Below are 20,881 nucleotides of genomic sequence, written 5' to 3' on the forward strand. Positions count from 1 at the left end.
AAAGAAAATCGAAATTGTATTAACACGTTAATTACCGGCGACTTTTTAATAGATTTTGAATATTGATGATTCACAGCTGAGCATTTCTGAAAAATTGATTCAACAGCAAACTAGAACTTTAGGAACTGGAAACACGAGTCCGTTGTTTTCGACATTGTTTCTCAGAGGATTGTTGCAATTTATAATGGCGACTATTTAATAGATGTTAAACTTTCGTGATTCAGAGCTGAGAATTTCTGAAGAATTTATTGCATGCAGAAATTCATTCTCTCTGATTTGAAAGAAAATCGAAATTGTATTAACACGTTAATTGCCGGCGACTTTTTAATAGATTTTGAATATTGATGATTCACAGCTGAGCATTTCTGAAAAATTGATTCAACAGCAAACTAGAACTTTAGGAACGGGAGACACGAGTCCGTTGTTTTCGACATTGTTTCTCAGAGGATTATTGCGATGTATAATGCGATCATTTGCTTCCCAGTTACAGAGGGTAACGTAATCCGTATACATTTCACAACAAAGAATTAAATTGCTTTCTCAGCGTGTTTGTTCGCGTGTTTTTCCTTCTCTCAAAAAATTTCATTTTCCGGTCCACTACTTTCGAGATGAGTGTACCGTCAACATCCCGCGGGATTTGCAATTCATAGTGGCGGAGGAGCAGTTGTATGAATACGTAGCCGTAGTTAAAGAGTTTGTTAACGCGTTTCAAGGTTTATTCGAACGTCGGCGAAGAATCGAGTCGCGCGCAAAAATCCGCGAACCACGAAAACGCCACCGACAACATTGCGCACAGACACTAGACGTTTCGCTCGAATTTCTGTGGAACTCGACCAAGAATTAATGCGATTCGGGACAGCGTGATGTCACCGCGAGGCTGCCTAGGCCGTGCTCGCGCGCTGTAATCCGGCCCCGCGGATTTATTTTACAGCGTGCATCGCATAGGCGTTCGCTCGGGATTTAGAAACCACCGTTGGATCCATCCATCAATTTATTTAATCGGATTACCGACATCCTGCATTCGTCATCGATTGTATCCCGACGTCGTGGATCGGGAACCGTATCGATCCTAAGCAAAAATTATTACAGGCACAGGATTCCGCTACGAGCTCTCGTCTTTCGCCATTTCGTAAACGGTAAGTCGGGATGTGCGACGGCTCAGGCATTTCAAAAAGACATCGGGGGACTGCGAGTTTAATATTTCAAGTCGTCCGACTGCTGGAGAAATTAATACGTTCGATACCAGCGTAGACTGCGGGATCTGTCGAACATGCAAATTTACGAAATGCAAAAAAGCATTTGTATTATTGTAATATGATTTTTTATTATAATTGTATATCTATACATAGGAAATTTCCTCAGGAATACGATAAAAAAGTTAGAAAGGGATCAGAGATGTTCTTGTACGTTATTTTCGAAATAAAGTAGACGGTTGTATTGGGCGGAGCGGCTCAGGTGGTCGGGCACTCGTCGGAAAGGCTCGTGCTTCTCGAAAAGAAGAAAAAACAGCTGAAGTACAACTTTTTGAGGAAGAGGAAGATCTGTTGTATAGCCCTGGAATCGCAGATTAGTAAAAAACTGCGGTAGGTTAAAATAAATTAGGATTGTTCCACGATTTTTCTGTTACTCAAACTTTAAACGCATTTTTCTCGAAACGCAAAATTTCGCACGCCGTTTCGAACACCGATTTTTTAATATTTTATTTAAAACATGGTTATTAACAGAAAATCCGTTTTTTTTCAAAACTTCAAATGTTAATTTCAAAACTGCAAATTTTAATAAAAGAGGAATGTCACTTTGTGCGTTTTTGCTTGTACGCTGCAAGCCGCCATTGCACCATTGATAAAATTATAGATCGATTAAAATTTATAAAAAATATGTTTGTTTACATTATAACGTCAATAGATGATACCTCAAATTTTAAATTAATCTACGCATTACATTTTTCAAAAAAAAATTCTTGAAAAACAGGCCATTTACACAAGGTTTCTCCCTTAAGGAGCGATGACTAGGGCTTTTATAATAATATTACAGAATAGAAGCTAGGGCTCCTTTCTTCAGCTACCAGCTGCAAAACTGTATGTGGGCCTATATGGCAATGTTATAAAAGAGAAGGTAGGGCTTCTTTCCTAGGCCACCTTCTGTGAAAATCCTATTGCATTAATATATTATGGCAATATTGTAGAGTGCAAACTAAGGCTTCTTTCTTGGGCTCGCTGCTGTAAAAGCCCTATTGCATTAATATTTTACATTAATGTTACAGAGACAAAACAGGCCATTTATACAAGGTGTCCCCATTAAGGAGCGATGACATCTTAGTAATGTTGTAGAGTGTAAAGTAGGGTTTCTTTCTTGGGCTTCCTGCTGCAAAAGCCCTATTCAACTGGCGTAATAATGTTACAGATCGAAAACTTGCGCTTCTTTCTTGTACTCTCAGTTGGGAAAGCCCTACCCAGAATCTTCATCTTCTACCTTTTCGCAATCGTTTCTAAAAGATCGCTCTAAATAATAATCCATGTACCACAAATTTGTATTTTAACCATTTCACGTACTCGTCATGAAAGTATCTTCGCTATCCTTGTGTTATAAACAGACTGCGGATCTTTTATGCAAAATAAAAAATGTTTGTATTGATTGCAAGACACAGAAGCGAAACAAAAATTTTGTTCTTCTTTTAATTAGTTTAGTAAGCTGAACCAATACGCTGTCATGTCCTTAAATCTTTTTGATATGTCCGCTGCTTTAAATTGTGCATTAACCATTTTTCTCATGAATGCATAAAATCCGCAATCTAGTTATAAAGTACTACTCCATAGGAGCAGTTGCTAATTGTCGCGAAGCACTGTTAGGCCACAAAATAAACTTTCTGCGACCAAGTACATTGACCTAGTTGGTTCACAGACCTGATTCCGAATCCAATATTGAAAGTGGCTCCGACTAAAGGTCCGTTTTTGGATCTTCGTCACCAAGTTGCATCGTTTTGGTTTCACCTATGAGCACGAGGAAGCTGCATCAGCTGTTTACCGTCGAATTTGCATTGTAGAGGGAAAGTGGTCGGGCGATTCTCCTTGTAAACGTGCGACACGGCCGGTGAAAGGTCAGCCGTTGCTGCTATCGTGCATAATTCAGGTTTCCGAGCCTGCGATCGTCCCCGTCGTCCCTTTGGTAGACGAGGGCTATACTAGCGGAGAGAGCGATCCTGCAGCCCACCAGATAAACTCCAACCAGTATTTTATTGGCTAGTTGACTTACGCCGCTGAAAGTAATTTATGTTTTGAATATGCTAAAACTCTTCTCATAAATATGAAACAAGCGTCACGGCCGTCTCCTACCTCCCCCTTCCATCGTGGAAGAAGATAACGAATTTTACAAACGGTCTCTCGCCCCTAATAATACTTTTTTATTTCCTCCCCGTTCGGAGCTCTGAACCGAGAGCATCGAGCGATAGAGAAGTTCCGCGACACCGCCGATCCGGTAATTATTCATCGTCGACCCGAAAACGCTCCTCGCCGCCCGACGACGACGACGACGACGACGACGACGACGACTTTTTATCGCGTCGACGGGCTTTCGCAAACATAATCGGGAATTTTTCGGTGGAATATTCAGCGACGCGAACGCCGAGAGGGGAGGGCGGTTAGGATCCGGCGACCCAGGGAAAGAATTTCAATTCTTCGGGTCCCGAGAGGTGCGGTCATTCTCGGAGAAAGTTCCCGAGAGTATACGTTGTAAGCTGATTGCAATTTTTCACTTTTTGTTAAAACGTAACGATTCTGGCTAGAGCAGCAGCAGTTTCGATCTGGAACTGCTTCGCAGCAAACAGCCCAACAAAGAAGCCCTAGCTTTCACACTGCAACAGGACTGGCCACGGTTGGGGCCCCTCAAACAATTATTCCCCCACCAAGCTCTCTTTCGTGCAGCGTGCACCTTCGTCGCATTCATTGGTGTCTCGGGTCTTCGTTGCCCCACCGTATGTACCTTGGCAACTACTCGCGACAGACGGATCGCGTCTTTTCTCCATGGTAACGGCGTATACTGGAAGGGGACAGTGGGCGCTACGGTGGGGACCAGCAAACGTACCCAGCTCTGCTCTACAACATCACTATGACATATCAATCCAATAGGGCTTTCGTAGCTAGTAGCCCAGAAAAGAAGCCCTAGCTTCTACTCTGTGATATTGTTATAATATATGAATCCGGTAGGGCTTTCGCAGAAGGCAGCCCAAGAAAGAAGCCCTAGTATTCGCTCTTTAACAGCATTACAGTAATCCAGAACTTGCAAGAGGTAGCCCAACCAGATAGTTATCAACTGGAAGACTCCTTATAATAAGAGTAGACTAAAGATGTCATTGGATGGTTGTATAAAATAATAATAAAAAATTTATAAATGAGCCGTTTATTTTGAAAGTGGCCTAAGTCCATTTGTCAATTATTTTTGTCGCCCGTAATTACGTGTACAACTTCAAGTTAACTATCATAAACAACATTTGCGGTTAAGTATATTCAGAGTATACAGGGTGTCCCAGCTAACTTGACCACCTTGAATATCTCGCTTAGTGTTCGTAATTGAAAAAAACATTATAGGACAATATTAACCTAACCGAATGGGCAGTATAATGATTCGGAAAAAACTTTTTTGAAGGTCATTTTTTTCTCGATATCAAGGTCATCAATTTTTTTTTTAATGGAACTATATATATTTTTATGGCGATGTAACAGTAGAGGTGAAGACCTCTTCAATGATATATTATACAATGACCTTCGTGTGACCTTGGGTATGAAAAACCCAAAAAGCATTATAAGTATTATCAGTGATTAATTTACTACCCTAATTGGTTTGGTGTTAATGGTACACTAAATGGTAACATATATGCCAATTTTTTAACTGATGATTTGCCTCACCTATTGGAAGAAATACCATTAGCTCGAAGGATCGAGATGTGGTATCAGCATGACGGACGTCTGGCACATAACTCAAGAATAGCCCGTTAAATATTAGACGAAAAGTTTCCTCAACGTTGGATTGGGCGAGGCGCGAACGTTTTATGGCCTCCGTGGTCACCTGATCTAACCCCGTTATATTTCTTTTTATGGGGAACACTTAAGAGTATTGTTTATGAACATGTTCCAACAACAGCCGAATATGTGAAGATGAGTATTAGAACTGCATGTTCCAATATTAGCTATGAAACTATTAGAAGAGCCAGAGAATCATTTATTTTCCGTATACAACAATATATTGCGAACAATGGTCATCATTTCGAACATTTATTGAAATAGAGTAGTTCAATCAAACCAATTAATGTAGTAAATGTTTTTTGGATTTTTCATACTTTGTCATTGAAGAGGTCTTCACCCCTCCTATTACATCGCGATAAAAAAAAAAATAGTTCCACTTAAAAAAAAATTGATGACCTTGATATCTAGAGAAAAAATGACCTTGAAAAAAGTTTTTTCCGAATCACTATATTGCCCCTTCGGTTAGGTTAATATTATCCTACAACGTTTTTTTCTAATACTAACACTAAGAGAGATATTCAAGGTGGTCAAGTTAGCTGGGACACCCAGTATACGATAATTTTGGACACATAAGTATTCGCAGTTAGTTCAATAATTAAAACCATCACTTTGAAAGTGGCCTAAGTCCAATCCATTATTGATAATGTCCGAAGGGCATTAACAAAAAGTGCCGGAAAGGTAATAACTTTATTCTAAATGAAATGAAACAAGAGGATTTCATATCAACAAAATTTTTGGAGGACGCAAATTTTAAAAGGGTAAAGAATTCTAACAATAAATTGGTTAAAAATAAGATGGATGCGTTTTTTGAGAGATGAACCATAGAAAATTTTCTATAAGATATCAATGGATAAGAATGCACAGTTTAAAATCCTGGATTTATTACCACGTCGGAGTAAACCAAGAAAGTTCGAAAATATTATATTGACACCACTTTATAAAAATATAATACGAATGACAACAGCGAAATACAAGGACATGATGGACTTACTACGATACATACCACCGGTGCACCATGACTTCTTCAAATCCCTCCCGCATACACAAAATGTAGATGAGCAGTAAATTTTTATGTGATTTATGCAATTAGAAAATGTTCTGAATTGCATAATTGTTTTTTCAATTTGAAGCATTTTAAATTATGTCCAATGGACTTGGACTTTTTCAAATTTTATAATGAATCTGGTTGTTAACTTTGAAAGTGGCTTAACTCCATTTTTGGTAAGAAAACACATATTATTCACTTAACACGTTGACGCTATGTCACCCATATGTGGGTGACGGAATTATTTGTCCAGATTTTAAAATGAATTTTCACGGTAATATATTCATTGTACCAAATTTGATGAGAATCTATAAAATGCATGAAGGTTGGAGGACTACTCAATATCGTACATTTTATTTTTTCAATTTTTATTTCATTAAATAACTTACTTTGATTTTATGGAATTTTTGAGGTTGCTAGTTTGACAGTCAAAGAGTTAATAATTGCTATTATTTTAATAGGAACTGTAAATTTAACTCTTTTAGATACACTTAAGCAGTATGACACATTGGTATCCTATACGTATATTTTTAATTTTATTGAAACACAAACCCTCAAATATCTCGATTTAAGTATAAGTGGACTTAGGTCACTTTCAAAATAAACGGCTCAAATATTGCAGACACATAAAGATGCCTAGTCTAGTAATCGGCGACCTCAAAAAATTCGAAGCAACGATTCCTCACTAAATCATAGGAGATTTTGAAGTATCCACCAAGTTTTGGAACTTAGGTGGAGGAACTAAAATGAATTTCCGGGTGTGTCCAGTGTCTATTTTGCAACGCAAATGGACTGTAAGCAAGAAGAAGCTGCGGTTTCGCGAATCCCGAAGCTTCCAAAGAGCTCGTCGCCGATCCAAACCGAGATTCTAATTTTCTCCGGGAGCTTCTTCTCCCCGGGCGTTCCCGATACCGCGGGTTTCTCCTTTCGCCGCGAAATGAAATATCTCCTGACGGGCTTCGGCAAATAGCTGAAAGTACTCCGACTCATGCCAGCAAGCTTATGCTACATCGAGCGGAAAATTACAAATGGCCGAGCTGCAGCGGGGCCCGGACTCCCCCGCAACTGGCAATGTTTCCGGTCTTCTTTCTGTAACCGAGCGCCGAAATAAACTGTTTAAGCTTCCTAGCCACGAACGGCCGGCGAAAACCATCGATCCGCTAGTTTGCTTCGGCCGGAGGCGATTCCGCAACTTGCATCGCGAGCGAGCGAGAGAGAGAAAGAGAGAGAGAGAGAGAGAGAGAGAGAGAGAGAGAGAGAGAGAGAAGAAACGGAATCGGAATACGGTAATGCCGCGGTTGTAGACCCGCCTTTGTTTCCGAAGTAGATAGGTACATCTTTGTCTGGTAGATGCATAGATGCATTTTCCATTTGCTATAGACGCCGAGTTGTTGTCATCAGTTACTGAAACCGCTTGGACCGAGCGAATCTCTGCACGATTTTTTGGCGAGTAAAAATCGTTCGAAATTGGAATTTTGTAACGATATTAACCCCTTGCTCTACAATATCGAGTCAGACTAATAAACATGTATGTTGTTAATTTCCTTTAAACCGAAATAAAATTCTATTTTGTTCTAGTTGATATACAGGGTGACCCGTAACTGGTGGTACAACCAAGCTGGGGGTGATTCTACATGAAAAACTGAGTCGAAAATATAGAATAAAATTTTTTGATACAAATGAGTTTGTTCTGAGTTACCTCAACCTTTTTTCGCAAAGGTTTTCGAGGTTTGTATACATCGAATAAATCGAAGGTCGAGGTTACAATGTTAGAATTACCTTTGAGGAATTCGTTTAATTCATAAATTGCTGGAAGTGCTGTCCACGTTGTTGTAGACATAATTGTGCTCTTCGTATTAAATTCCTTCGAACCTCTTGTAATGTGCAATTATTATGTTGCTTTAAGTGTTCAAACGCTATCACAATTTTTTGTTGTAATTGTTCGATGCTCGTTATGTCATCACGATACACAATCGATTTCACCTGACCCCACAAATAAAAATCTAACGGTGACAAATCCGGAAATCGTGGCGGCCAAGGTACTCAGCCACCGCGACCGATCCAGCACTGATAATTTTCACTTAAAAAACGTCTTGCTTCGCAACTGTAGTGCGGTGGTGCTCCATCCTGTTGAGAAATTAGCGTTCTTCGAATCCCAAGAGGCACATTTTCCAATAATTCCGGCAGCACGTTTCGAAGAAAATGCAAATATGCTTCCGATGTTACGGGCCAGGGCTGCGAACAACGCGAGAGGCCGGCGAGGGGTTGTTACCCCAGGAATATGGTTTCAATTTGTTAGTTAGGTACGCGGACGCACCCAATGCGAAATCGGGGAGCCGCTAGGATAGTTGACGTCGAGGACGCCACTGATGCGAAATCAGGGAACCTCTGGGAAGTTGGAGTCAAACGCAGACGCACCCGATGCGGAACCGGGGAGCTACTGGGAGGATGAAACTTCTTGAACGCTCCCAATGCGAAATCGGGGAGTCACTAGGAGAGACACGCGGCGAACCCGATATAAAAGGAAGGTGGATAACTCACAGACGTACCTGATGCGAGACCAGGGAGCTGCTAGGATACGGAAGAACCCAATGCGAAATCAGGGATCCGCTAGGATGGTATAGTTTTCGTGGACGCACCCAATGCGAAACCGGGGAGCCACTAGGTTGGAGAAATCTTCGTTGACTTGAATCTAAGATTAGTAAGCCTCGTAACTTATATATAATTTAATTGATACAATCCGAGCGGTAAGATTGTATCATGTGGGAACGTTCAATTATTAGATTAGGATATCAGGGAATAATTAAAGGTTGTAGATTACGCGAGTTAACAAACAAGACAAATATATTCTGATTTAAGATAATTACAAATGTTGTTGTTTGTGTCGCGAGTGGATGTAGTAAGTGTACAATTAGAGAAATTGTTACCTAGTGATGCACTGTGTTGACGCACTGGCAATGCGGGGTTAGATAGCGATTGTTGAATGCCAAATAGAATATATACCGAACTAACGGAATCTATAAGGTTACGTTTGATTCGAAAGGGACTTTAACCCGATCTCTCTAGAATTGACGCGACGTGACTGCACGAGTACTGGACCGCGTCTGAATCTCTTCTGAACCGCATCTCGACTAACCGAAGAGGATGAAAATGCATGGGTTTATATACCCTAAAAATGAGAGGGGAATGTATCTGTTTTATTTTACGGTCGCATACTCGTATTTGTCGTTTCTAGTGAGTTTAAGATTTGCAGCTGGATCTTTTCTTTATAGGGGTAAAACGAAGGGTTAGCCAGGATGTTTCCTATCAAAGACTATCTTGACAAAACATTCCAGAAGGGGCTGTTTTGAAGATTTCCATATTAGGAAATCGTACGGTGCTGTTACTGAATCATGCTTCGTGCCAGCTGCGCCCAGCCGGAGTACAATCATTAAACAAGGGGCCTGTTGCGACGCTTTTCGTTCTCAGAAAAGAGATTAGAACTTCTAATCGAAATGAACGTGGAGAAACGTCTCCATACGTAACACCGATGTCACATTTCCCGGAAAGAAATAAGGGCCTATATTTGATCACCTACTATGCCAGCCCAGACGTTCACACTCCACCTCACTTGGAAATTTGTTTGCAAAATGGTATACGGGTTTTGATCTGACCACCTGTGCGAGTTATGGACATTAAACATGCCGCCTCTTGTAAATTTCGCTTCATCCGTCCATAAAATTTTTAGTAAAAAATAGGCGTCGGTACGGTGTTGTTCACACAACCAGTGACAAAATGCCATTCGGGGTACATAATCACGTTCTGTAAGCCCTTGCACTGTACGAACGTGGTAAGCATATAGCCCATTTTGATGTAGTATTCGACTAATGTTAGATCGGCTGATATCGTATTGTGAGGCAAGGTTCCTTATGCTGGTGCTTGGATCGTCGTTTATGTCTTCCAAAATCCTCTCTTCCACCCTCCTGTCAATTCTTCGGGCACGTCCTCCATGGTTGCGAAGTTTTTCAAAAGACCCGTATTCTGCGAGGGTCCGTTCGACTCTTTGAATGACCCTTCGATCAGGATGTCGACGATTAGGGTACCGATCTCTGTAATAAGTAGCCGCTGCTAAAGCACTACCATTACACGCACCCAACGCAATAATCATATCGGTATACTCTCGATTGCTATAAGTTGCCATTTCGACGGTATAATGAGAACTGGAGGAGTAATTCTATAAGGATGGGAAAACAATAGGAGCGATAGAAGTGACATCATTATACTGACAACGTTTGTAAACATATCTAGAAGTACGAAGGCAATTTCCGAGATATCCAGACGTGAGGCAGTGGAATCCGTTGAGCCGCAAGTAAGCCGAGTGCACGCGCACTAGACAAATTTTCAAACTCATTTTTCTCGAAAACAAAGCCTTGTATCAAAAAATTTTATTCTATATTTTCGACTCAGTTTTTCATGTAGAATCATTGCCTGCTCGGCTGTACCACCAGTTACGGGACACCCTGTATTACGTTAATGCGTCAGTGTTGGTGACGATACTGACGATCGATCATTGGCGATCAACTGGGACGATCCAACGGTCATCCGCTGAACTCGTCTGTTCATCTCGCTGGTAACCAGTTGTCATTACGAGCCGACGATCGATTTGTTTATAACAACCTGATGTTTTGTTTTATTATGGTGTATCATAAAATTGTATCAGAATTGCTTGAGCAATTAAACATTAAACATCTTCCTATAATATATGTCGTTTGGAGAAAAACATAGGCATACAGGAAATATAAACTATATTTTTATTTCTGTGGAATTCTGAACGACGAAGAATTTTTAATCATTATAATCACAAATTAAATAGTAGTGCAAGGGGTTAAAGCAATTTGATAACAAATTATAGACCAAATCAATTACGCGACTACAATAAATTATACGAATGTCATCGTTCTTCATGATAATTTTCCAAGTTCTCCAGTGACTCACAACTAAACTCTTCCAACTAGAACACATTCATACTCGCGATCGAACGAACGCAATTGCAGTAATCGTTCACTCAGACCCAGTGCATGGAAAACCGCGACGACGCGACGCAACCGATTATGACATTTCCTAGGACTATCGAGGGACTACCGTACATCAGCAAACGGCGCATAAGGGCTCTCCTTACGCCCGCGGAATTGGAATTTCGTCTGGTTCGACGACGCGTTGTCGGGAATTCCCAGCGTTCGGGAGCCAGGGTTCAACAATTTGCATAGTCCGGCGCGGCGTCGACAGTCGGGCCACAGCTCGGAACATTTCCGCATCTCGGAGCGGAATTAAGCGAGCTTAAGATTTAACGCGCTTCGACCTCGAAATCCTGCTTCGTGGCTCGATAATTCAAGGCTCGCGCGAACGCGCCGCCAGAGATTCGCGCCGAATCTGAAGCTGCCGCGACAAGCAAAAACAACCCTTCGACTCTGTGCTCCGCTCCGTTTCTTCTTCAACCCCCTCGTTGAAACGTGAAATCTCGCTATCGCCACTTTCTTGAACATTAAACGCAACCCTGAAATATTGGGTTGTTTCGTACGACACGTCCGATTTTAGAAAGCAACTGTACGAAATGTTTTAATCAAGAAATACTGTTATAGCCTGCAGGCTTGTTACATACCACTGTAAAGTACGAAGCTACTTCAAGCTGATCTTCATTTTCTATTTAGACATCCGATCATACTTAAGAAAATTTTGTTTCGATGTCAATCGATGTGATTATCCTGTATGCTCGTATAACGAGCGGGAAAATAAGCATAGTGACATTATTGTGACTTTGCACCAATTACTTTGCCTTTACGCTTTCCGCAAACTAAAAACCTTTTCTAAAAAAGAACTATTTAATAAAATTCTATTGTGCATGACTCCGTGTTAAACAGCGTCGTGACGTTCCAGTACATTTTTCTAGCACGTCAGCGCGGAAAGTTAAGCAAACCCGTCCGCAGGAAGTTGTTCCCGAATTATTTTGTTCGTGGACTTGTCAGAAAGGTTAGTTCGGAACAGGTCGGCGATTCGGCGACCGTTTCCGGGTGGCACGAAGACGAAACCGAGAGCAAGGAACAAGACCGAGGAACGAGGCAAGGAGAAAAAGAAAAACCGCAGAGCCCGCGGCAATGCGCACAGAAAATCCAACGGCCTGGCGCGGACAGTTGGACGAATTGGGGAGTGTGTTGCGGCAGTGCCGGGGGGGGGGGAGGGGGTTGATACTACGTACCTACCGGTGTGCTGCTGCCGTTGGATATCACGCTCGAAAGGTCAGCCGGTGATAAACGAGGTCGTTTGTCCGTGGGCCGGATGTAAGAAAATGAAGTTTCCTTCCCGCAAGCACCGCGGGCCGCTTTGTTTCATCGGACGCGAGCTTTATCCCCGGTAAATTACCCGGACTGGGAGGCGTGCGTGGAGGTGAACCGGTTACCAGCGGCGCGCCGCGGCCTGATTTATCCGACATCGTTGAACCCGATGGCTGGCCATCGAACGAAATTGATATCGGCCTCGTAAACCGCGGACCGCCGCGATCTCGATCCACGAATACACCCCCGCCGACACTTGTACCCTTGCAACACCCTCCGATGCCGCATAAGTTGCAAGTTTGGCCAAAAGTGAAAAAAATGTTTTCCTTGCTTTATAGGTTCACGCATTGCATTTCACTCGGAAATGATCAAATCATGATTTTTCACTAATACACCCGTCCCTTAATTTACGCTAATGTCCGTTCGACGTGGATTTGATTTATGCGAATAAAAATCGTGCAAATTGAATCTGTCAGTATAAAAGGAAAAATATTGGAAATAGAAGCTAGTAAACGTTTTGTAACGCTATGTCAGGTACGAGACAATTTTCTTACGTAATGCCTACGACGTATATACAGGGTATTCGCGATCATTTGTACCAGCGTTTTTTTCGTAAAAGGCAAACATTAGAAAAAAACCGAAGAGGAGGTAGTTGTAGTATATTAGGGGGGCCCATACGTAATCAATTATTTTGAAATCTAAAACAAACTTTGTAGTAAATTCAAGTTTTTATTTCTTAATTTATTATACAATCTCCATCATTATCAAGGACAGTTTGCCATCTTTCCTGCAAATTCAGGGTTTATGAAACAAAATATGACTCGAGGTGCCTCCTTACATTTTCTACAGAAGTGAATGTTTTATTTCTTAAATAATACTCAAGAGATCTGAAAAGATGATAGTCAGAGGGAGCAATATCCGGTGAGTACGGGGGTGCGGTAAAACTTCTAACTGTAATTCTTTGATTTTTTTCAATTTGCAGTATTACACCTTTTCTGTGAACTAAAGATGCCCTCTTTTTCAATAGTTCTGAATACAGCCGTTGTAATTGCTGACAATACAACTCAGAAGAAACTGTTTCTCCAGGTTTCAACAAACTCAAAGTAAATTATGCCACGACAGTCCCACCAAATGCACAGTAACACCTTTCTAAGTGATAAGCTAGGTTTAGGGGTTGATATTGCGGTTTGATTTGCAGAAAGCCATTGCTTGGGACACTTTATGTTATCATAAAAAATCCATTTTTCATCTCCGTTAACGATTCTGATAAGAAATAGATCTCTACGAAATCTGGATAGCAATGAAGTGCAAATTGATCGACGAATATTCTTGTTGGTCTCGGATAATTGATGCGGTACACATATTCCTTGCCTATATGCCTTTCCCATTTCGTGTAGGAGCTTTTTTTATAGTTGATCATGTAGACCCAAGGCTTCTCGTAATTCTTCTATAATTGATTTTGCATCAGAGTCCACTAGAGATTTTAGGCTGTCATTATCAAATTCAACTGGTCGTCCACTTCGCGGCCTTTCAGAGAGATCATAATCACCAGCAGCAAACCTTCTGGACCAACGTTGACACTTGTTGACCTTCAATACATCTCCATAAACATCGCAAATTTTCTTTGTTGTTACAAAGAAAATGAAAATGAAAAAGTAAGCAATGACGAATATGATCCTCGTGTCACGTTCCCATGCAAGGGAACGCGACGCTCCCGGCTCACGCTTAACGCGTTTAGCGGGAGCTGCCCCCACCACAGAACGTACTCGTCGCGAGGTGGCCACCTGCGAAGGAGCTCGCCACCATACAAACATAAACACAAACGAAAACAAAACTAAGTAAGAAGATTTCCTAGAAAAATCCAAAATAGATACAAATATGGAGGAAACGGCCGTATAAATACGAGTGGCAAAGAGCCACTCGCGCTCAGATTCCTCCAGACCCTTCGAAGGTGCGGTCCTTGCCAGCACCTTCCAAAATCCACCAGAAGGTGCGGTCTTCGCCAGCACCTCCTGGCTAACTACCTATAATTCCCGCAATACTCCATATAACTAATAAAGTCCTTTTTTTAGATGTGTAAGTCGCGTAAGACTAAGCGGGGAGGAAGGAAACACCAGTTAAAAAAACTAACAAAGGCATTATATCAACACGTAGAACCCCCAGAAAACTTTGATGATTATTTCCGGCCCGCATGGAAATTAATCCCAATAACATTTTCGGAGCCTATACCATGGAAGCTGATCCCCACGCCGTCCCCTGTCCTAGCTTCTCCCCCCACCGACGTGCATCTAGCCTATGATCCACGCGTAATAAATTTTATAATAAGCGATAATACCTTACCTACATTAATATCACCTATTATTTAAGCACACATACACATTAACACTTCTTTTATAAACACGAACATTCACGCACACACTACACACACATTTGTATATATAAAACAGTTTCTTCTTCTTAATATACATATTTTATTTATCAACTAACAGTTTTCTTTCCTTTTTTTTCCCTATAAGCTCACCTCCTTCTCCCTGCGAAATAAACCCCGAAACTCCGTAATTAAAACGTAACACTCGGAAGGTACGGACGCCGCCATTTTATTACAGAATTGTAAAAAACAATATACTTTTTAGAATATTTTGAACACCGGCTGCTTTACCGAAAACTGTAAAAGAATACGTGTTACCGCTTCAACGATCGGTACTGAATTAAAGGCAAAATAAATTCTTTGCAAATAATTGATTACTTATGGGTACTCCTAATATTTTACTATCAATACGATAGCGTATCTCAATTTTTTGTATTTTTAATATTTTTTGCTGGAAACAAAGGTGACCTTCATTTTTTTAATGGAATGCTACATTTGTTTGCTATTTGTTTACGTCAAATGAAAACGGACATTGAGACAGGTTCAACCATGTAGTATACTATGGTCTTCAGGGTCATACAAGGTGCATGAATAAAAGAAATAGATTTAACATTTCGTAGTATTGTATTTACTAGTATGTTGTAGTGATAAGACTACATCTCGTGTTCAATGTGACTTCCATTAACAAGAATGCATTTCCGAGTTCTGCTGACTACATTCCTGGTAGTTACTGGTAATGTTGCACTAGATATGGATGCACAGGCTTCTTTTATCTGAGTTTGCAAGTCGTCCAAATTTCTCGGTGGTATAGTGTAAACAATATCTTTAATATGTCCCCGCAAAAAAATCTAGTGGTGATAAATCGGGGGATCTTGCAGGCCATTTTATAGGTCCGTATGTTCCGATCCATTTATCGTTAAACATATTATGTAAAAATGATTTACCGATCTACAATTATGAGGAGGAACCCCGTCTTGTTGGAAGTACATGTCTCGTACAAGAAACAATGGCAATGATTTTACCAGTAATTTTGAAATTCACAATTTAGAAATTGTAAAAACTTATTTGCATTTAGAATTCCAGTGTAAAAATATGGACCTAGTAAAATGTTGTCAATAATTCCACACCAAGCATTTGTTCTGAATTGTACTTGGAAATTTATCTGTTTTTTCAATTTCGGATTCTCGGTCGTTCAAAAGTGAGCATTATGTCGATTACACGTGATGTTATTATCAAAACTGGATTCATCTGTCCATAGTATTTTCTATAAACATTGGAATCGTTCATGTTATTTGTTAGGAACCAATTACAAAATTCAGTACGTCGTGGATAATCAGATTGCTGGAGACTTTGTACTTTGTGATATTTGAAAGGTTTGTAATCGTACAATTGTAGAACTTTATGTGTTGATGCAATTGAAATATCACCTACTCTGGCCACTTTTCTTATCGAAGTAGATGGATCCTCTTGAAAATGAAGAAGTATTTCTAGTTGTTTTCTGAAAGAGTGATTCGATGGATCCTCTGATGTTTTGACTCTACTACAGATTCTGTTTCATTGAAACGTTTACTAAGATGGAGAAATTGAATTTCAGTAGGTTGTACTCTCTGTGGATATCTTTCTTCGTACACTAGTTTACTTTGTCTCTTATTTTGTCACTTTTTCTTGCGTAGAATAACGATACATAATGATAACGCATGGTTTGGCTGGTTGTTTCGCACAACTGTACTGGAACTAAAGGAACAAGCTTGTCTTTTCAGAACATAAACATTCACACAGTCAGCGGAAGTCACATTGAACACGAGATGTAGTCTTATCACTACAACATACTAGTAAATACAATATTACGAAATGTTAAATCTATTTCTTTTATTTCTGCCCTTATATAACTCTGAAGACCATAGTATACTACATGGTTGAACTCGACTCAATGTTCGTTTTCATATGACGTAAACAAATATGTAGCATTCCATTAAAAGAAATAAAGGTCACCTTTGTTTCTAGAAAAATATTAAAAATACAAAAAATTGAGATACCCTATCGTATTGCTAGTACAATATACTACAAGTACCTCCTCTTCAGTTTTGTTCTAATGTTTACCTTTTACGAAAAAAACGCTGGTACAAATTATCGCGAACACCCTGTATACGCTAGCGGCGAAAAAAAAATCGTCACAGAGAAACGCACTTCGCGCAAGGAAGCAAGCCACTTAGGAGGTTAAGACAATGCTGCGGCAATGGTGACGATCCGATTCTGCGGTCCAAATCAGTGTCGCCAGACCGAGGAAATTGAGGGGAGTACAGCTACCCTCTCTCTGCCAGTAACGGATTAGTCACGTGACATAGTGGCACATGCACGACAGACGTGAAACGTGTCACGTGACCGGCCCGTAGCTGAAGCGTGGGGGAATAGCGTCACAAAAGGCTATGAATTGTCTCAATTTTACAAGCAGAACAAACGACAATTTCCACAGCATGATTTTTGCTTATCTGACAGTACCTTTCACAATCAGATAAGATTGTTCACATAGTAGTACATTTGATAAAAATAGTGGTGCATTTAATAGTAGATTTAACCCTTTACAAACGAAGCTACTCTTGAATCATGACATGATGGCTTTTAGTCTCGCCTCGAAGATCTCATTCGAATGCAAAATTGGATCTCTCGTTACACAACGACTCCCTAAAACTTGATGTACGATTTCTGTTTGACTGTTTTATGCAGCTAGAAAGGGTAGCACATTTGTTCGAACAATGCTTTCAGGTGGAATTACTGGATAGTTGGTAGTATACTGTATTTGAAATTGAATGAAACGATACGTTAAAATGATTTTCTTTGTTGCAGTTTCAGAACAGACCAAAAATTGACAGGTTCAGCCTCGGTCCATGACGCATTTGATTATTGATTGACGCGCGCAGAATCTCGCGATCGCGAAACGCGAAACGTGTTACACGTGATTGCACACGCGAGCTCAACTCGCGTTACCTCGTGATTTCGATCCATTTTGCGGACAGTGTACGGCTTCGTGTTACACGGAAATATGCCGTTGTAAACGGAAAGCTCGACTAGGCGATCCGGAAGCGTGGTTGTCCGCGAATCTGGATTCGACTATCCTCGAAATCGGAGTCGAGAGGACACGATGCTGAAACTCGGATGTTGTTTGTGCCTGTGCATCCAAATCGGAATAAGAAAACGGTTAACCCACTACAAGATTAAATAAACCGTCCCTCAATTTTCCACGGTAAGCTTGTGTCGTTAATTTTGCTTTTCACTATGTTTACAAAGTAAAGTAAATTGTTTGTTTTCGTTCATTTATTGCAGAAGTTAGTTCACTTTGTCTGCAACGCCCATATTTCATACTAAACTACAATAGTACATAATCAATCAATAGATTTTACGTATTTATGACAAAAATGAGTTGGTGAAATACAAAACTGTACCCAGATAGCACAGAGACGTCTTAAAGACGTCTGTCGATGGACATTCAAACGTCTTCCGAACGTCTCTGGAACGTCTTTGTTACTTTTAAACGTCTTAGAGACGTCTTTTAGACGTCTTAAAGATGATCATAAATGTTAATTAAAATAAAATAAATTTGAATGAATAAAGCAATATTTTATTGTTATTGTTAATATTTATTATAACATTCAAAGTATAAATTAAAATTAAAATTAAAATTAAAATTAAAATTAAACATTACAATTGAAATAAAAATAAAAATAAAAATAAAAATAAAAATTAAAATTAAAATTAAAATTAAAATTAAAATAAAAATAAAAATTAAAATTAAAATTAAAATTAAAATTAAAATTAAAATTAAAATTAAAATTAAAATTAAAATTAAAATTAAAATTAAAATTAAAATTAAAATTAAAATTAAAATTAAAATTAAAATTAAAATTAAAATTAAAATTAAAATTAAAATTAAAATTAAAATTAAAATTGAAATTGAAATTGAAATTGAAATTGAAATTAAAATTAAAATTAAAATTAAAATTAAAATTAAAATTAAAATTAAAATTAAAATTAAAATTAAAATTAAAATTAAAATTAAAATTAAAATTAAAATTAAAATTAAAATTAAAATTAAAATTAAAATTAAAATTAAAATTAAAATTAAAATTAAAATTAAAATTAAAATTAAAATTAAAATTAAAATTAAAATTAAAATTAAAATTAAAATTAAAATTAAAATTAAAATTAAAATTAAAATTAAAATTAAAATTAAAATTAAAATTAAAATTAAAATTAAAATTAAAATTAAAATTAAAATTAAAATTAAAATTAAAATTAAAATTAAAATTAAAATTAAAATTAAAATTAAAATTAAAATTAAAATTAAAATTAAAATTAAAATTAAAATTAAAATTAAAATTAAAATTAAAATTAAAATTAAAATTAAAATTAAAATTAAAATTAAAATTAAAATTAAAATTAAAATTAAAATTAAAATTAAAATTAAACATTACAATTGAAATAAAAATTAAAATTAAAATTAAACATTACAATTGAAATAAAAATTAAAATTAAAATTAAAATTAAAATTAAAATTAAAATTAAAATTAAAATTAAAATTAAAATTAAAATTAAAATTAAAATTAAAATTAAAATTAAAATTAAACATTACAATTGAAATAAAAATAAAAATAAAAATTAAAATTAAAATTAAAATTAAAATTAAAATTAAAATTAAAATTAAAATTAAACATTACAATTGAAATTAAAATTAAAATTAAAATTAAAATTAAAATTAAAATTAAAATTAAAATTAAAATTAAAATTAAAATTAAAATTAAAATTAAAATTAAAATTAAAATTAAAATTAAACATTACAATTGAAATAAAAATTAAACATTAAAATTAAAATTAAAATTAAACATTAAAATTAAAATTAAAATTAAACATTAAAATTAAAATTAAAATTAAAATTAAACATTACAATTGAAATAAAAATTAAACATTAAAATTAAAATTAAAATTAAACATTACAATTGAAATAAAAATTAAACATTACAATTAAAATTAAAATTAAACATTACAATTGGAATTAAACATTAAAATTAAACATTAAAATTAAACATTAACCACTAAAATTAAAATTAAATATTAACCATTAAAATATAGTCGCATGCTATCTGGGTAAAACCATTAAAAAAATTTCTGAATATAATTATGCTAATTTTCTTTTTTACTTATTACGACGATTAAAAGAAAAAATATATGTTCATCGAATTTTTGCGTCTGATAATTGACTTAGAAAATGTTTATTTCGCTTAAAGATCCGCAGTCTGATAATCTTATTACTAACACCACAACACGAACAATAATTAATTCTTAATTCTTCTTTTACTAATATTTTCTTTAATAACATTTGGAAGCTAAATGCGGATTTGTAATTATTTGAATCCTAAATACACCACACAAAAATTATAACAATTCAGTGTATTTAAGCTTCTATATAAAAATTGTCAATTTCAATAAAAGTACAAGTGCAAATGATTCTAATATTTTGATCACCCACTAAAAACGTGCATAAACAAGTGCAACATCATTTCCACGGATTAAGCAAACACCAGAAATGGCACGGAATTCAAATGAATTCGATTCCGTCATTTTTAAAAGGCCTTCACTTTTAGTGCTCGGCATTTTCACTGTCAAAAGGATGTCCCGCAGTGTACATATGTATATAGCGTTCACAGAACGGGTCACTCAATTTGTGGACAGAGTATCAAAGGTGCCGACGGAAGTTTTGCCAAAAGCGTTACGTGTGTACGTACTCCGGATGAACCATCCGCGTTTGTGGGAACGTATCATCCCATTCGTGGATGTTTAACGTTAAAAGTGCCGCGATGCTCGGTCGACGAATAGCTCGGAAACACGAATTTCCTGGCGACTTTACTTTTCCATGGACTCGACTTTTCCGGCCGCGACTTGGCACCGTCGCGGCTCGCCCGGCTTCTCTGGCGACTTCCGGTTTTTCCACAGAAAATTCGTCTTACGATACCGGTCCCGGGAAACCGGACAGAAACCTCGAGAATTTCTAAAAAGCAATCTTCTTCATTCTATCCAACTGTCATCAATCTACTTTCTCTGCCATTTTGGCCAAGTGCGATTTTTTCAAAACCTGTTTCATGCGACGTCT

Source organism: Halictus rubicundus, chromosome 3, assembly GCF_050948215.1.
Source record: "Halictus rubicundus isolate RS-2024b chromosome 3, iyHalRubi1_principal, whole genome shotgun sequence".
In the NCBI taxonomy this organism is placed as follows: Eukaryota; Metazoa; Arthropoda; class Insecta; order Hymenoptera; family Halictidae; genus Halictus; species Halictus rubicundus.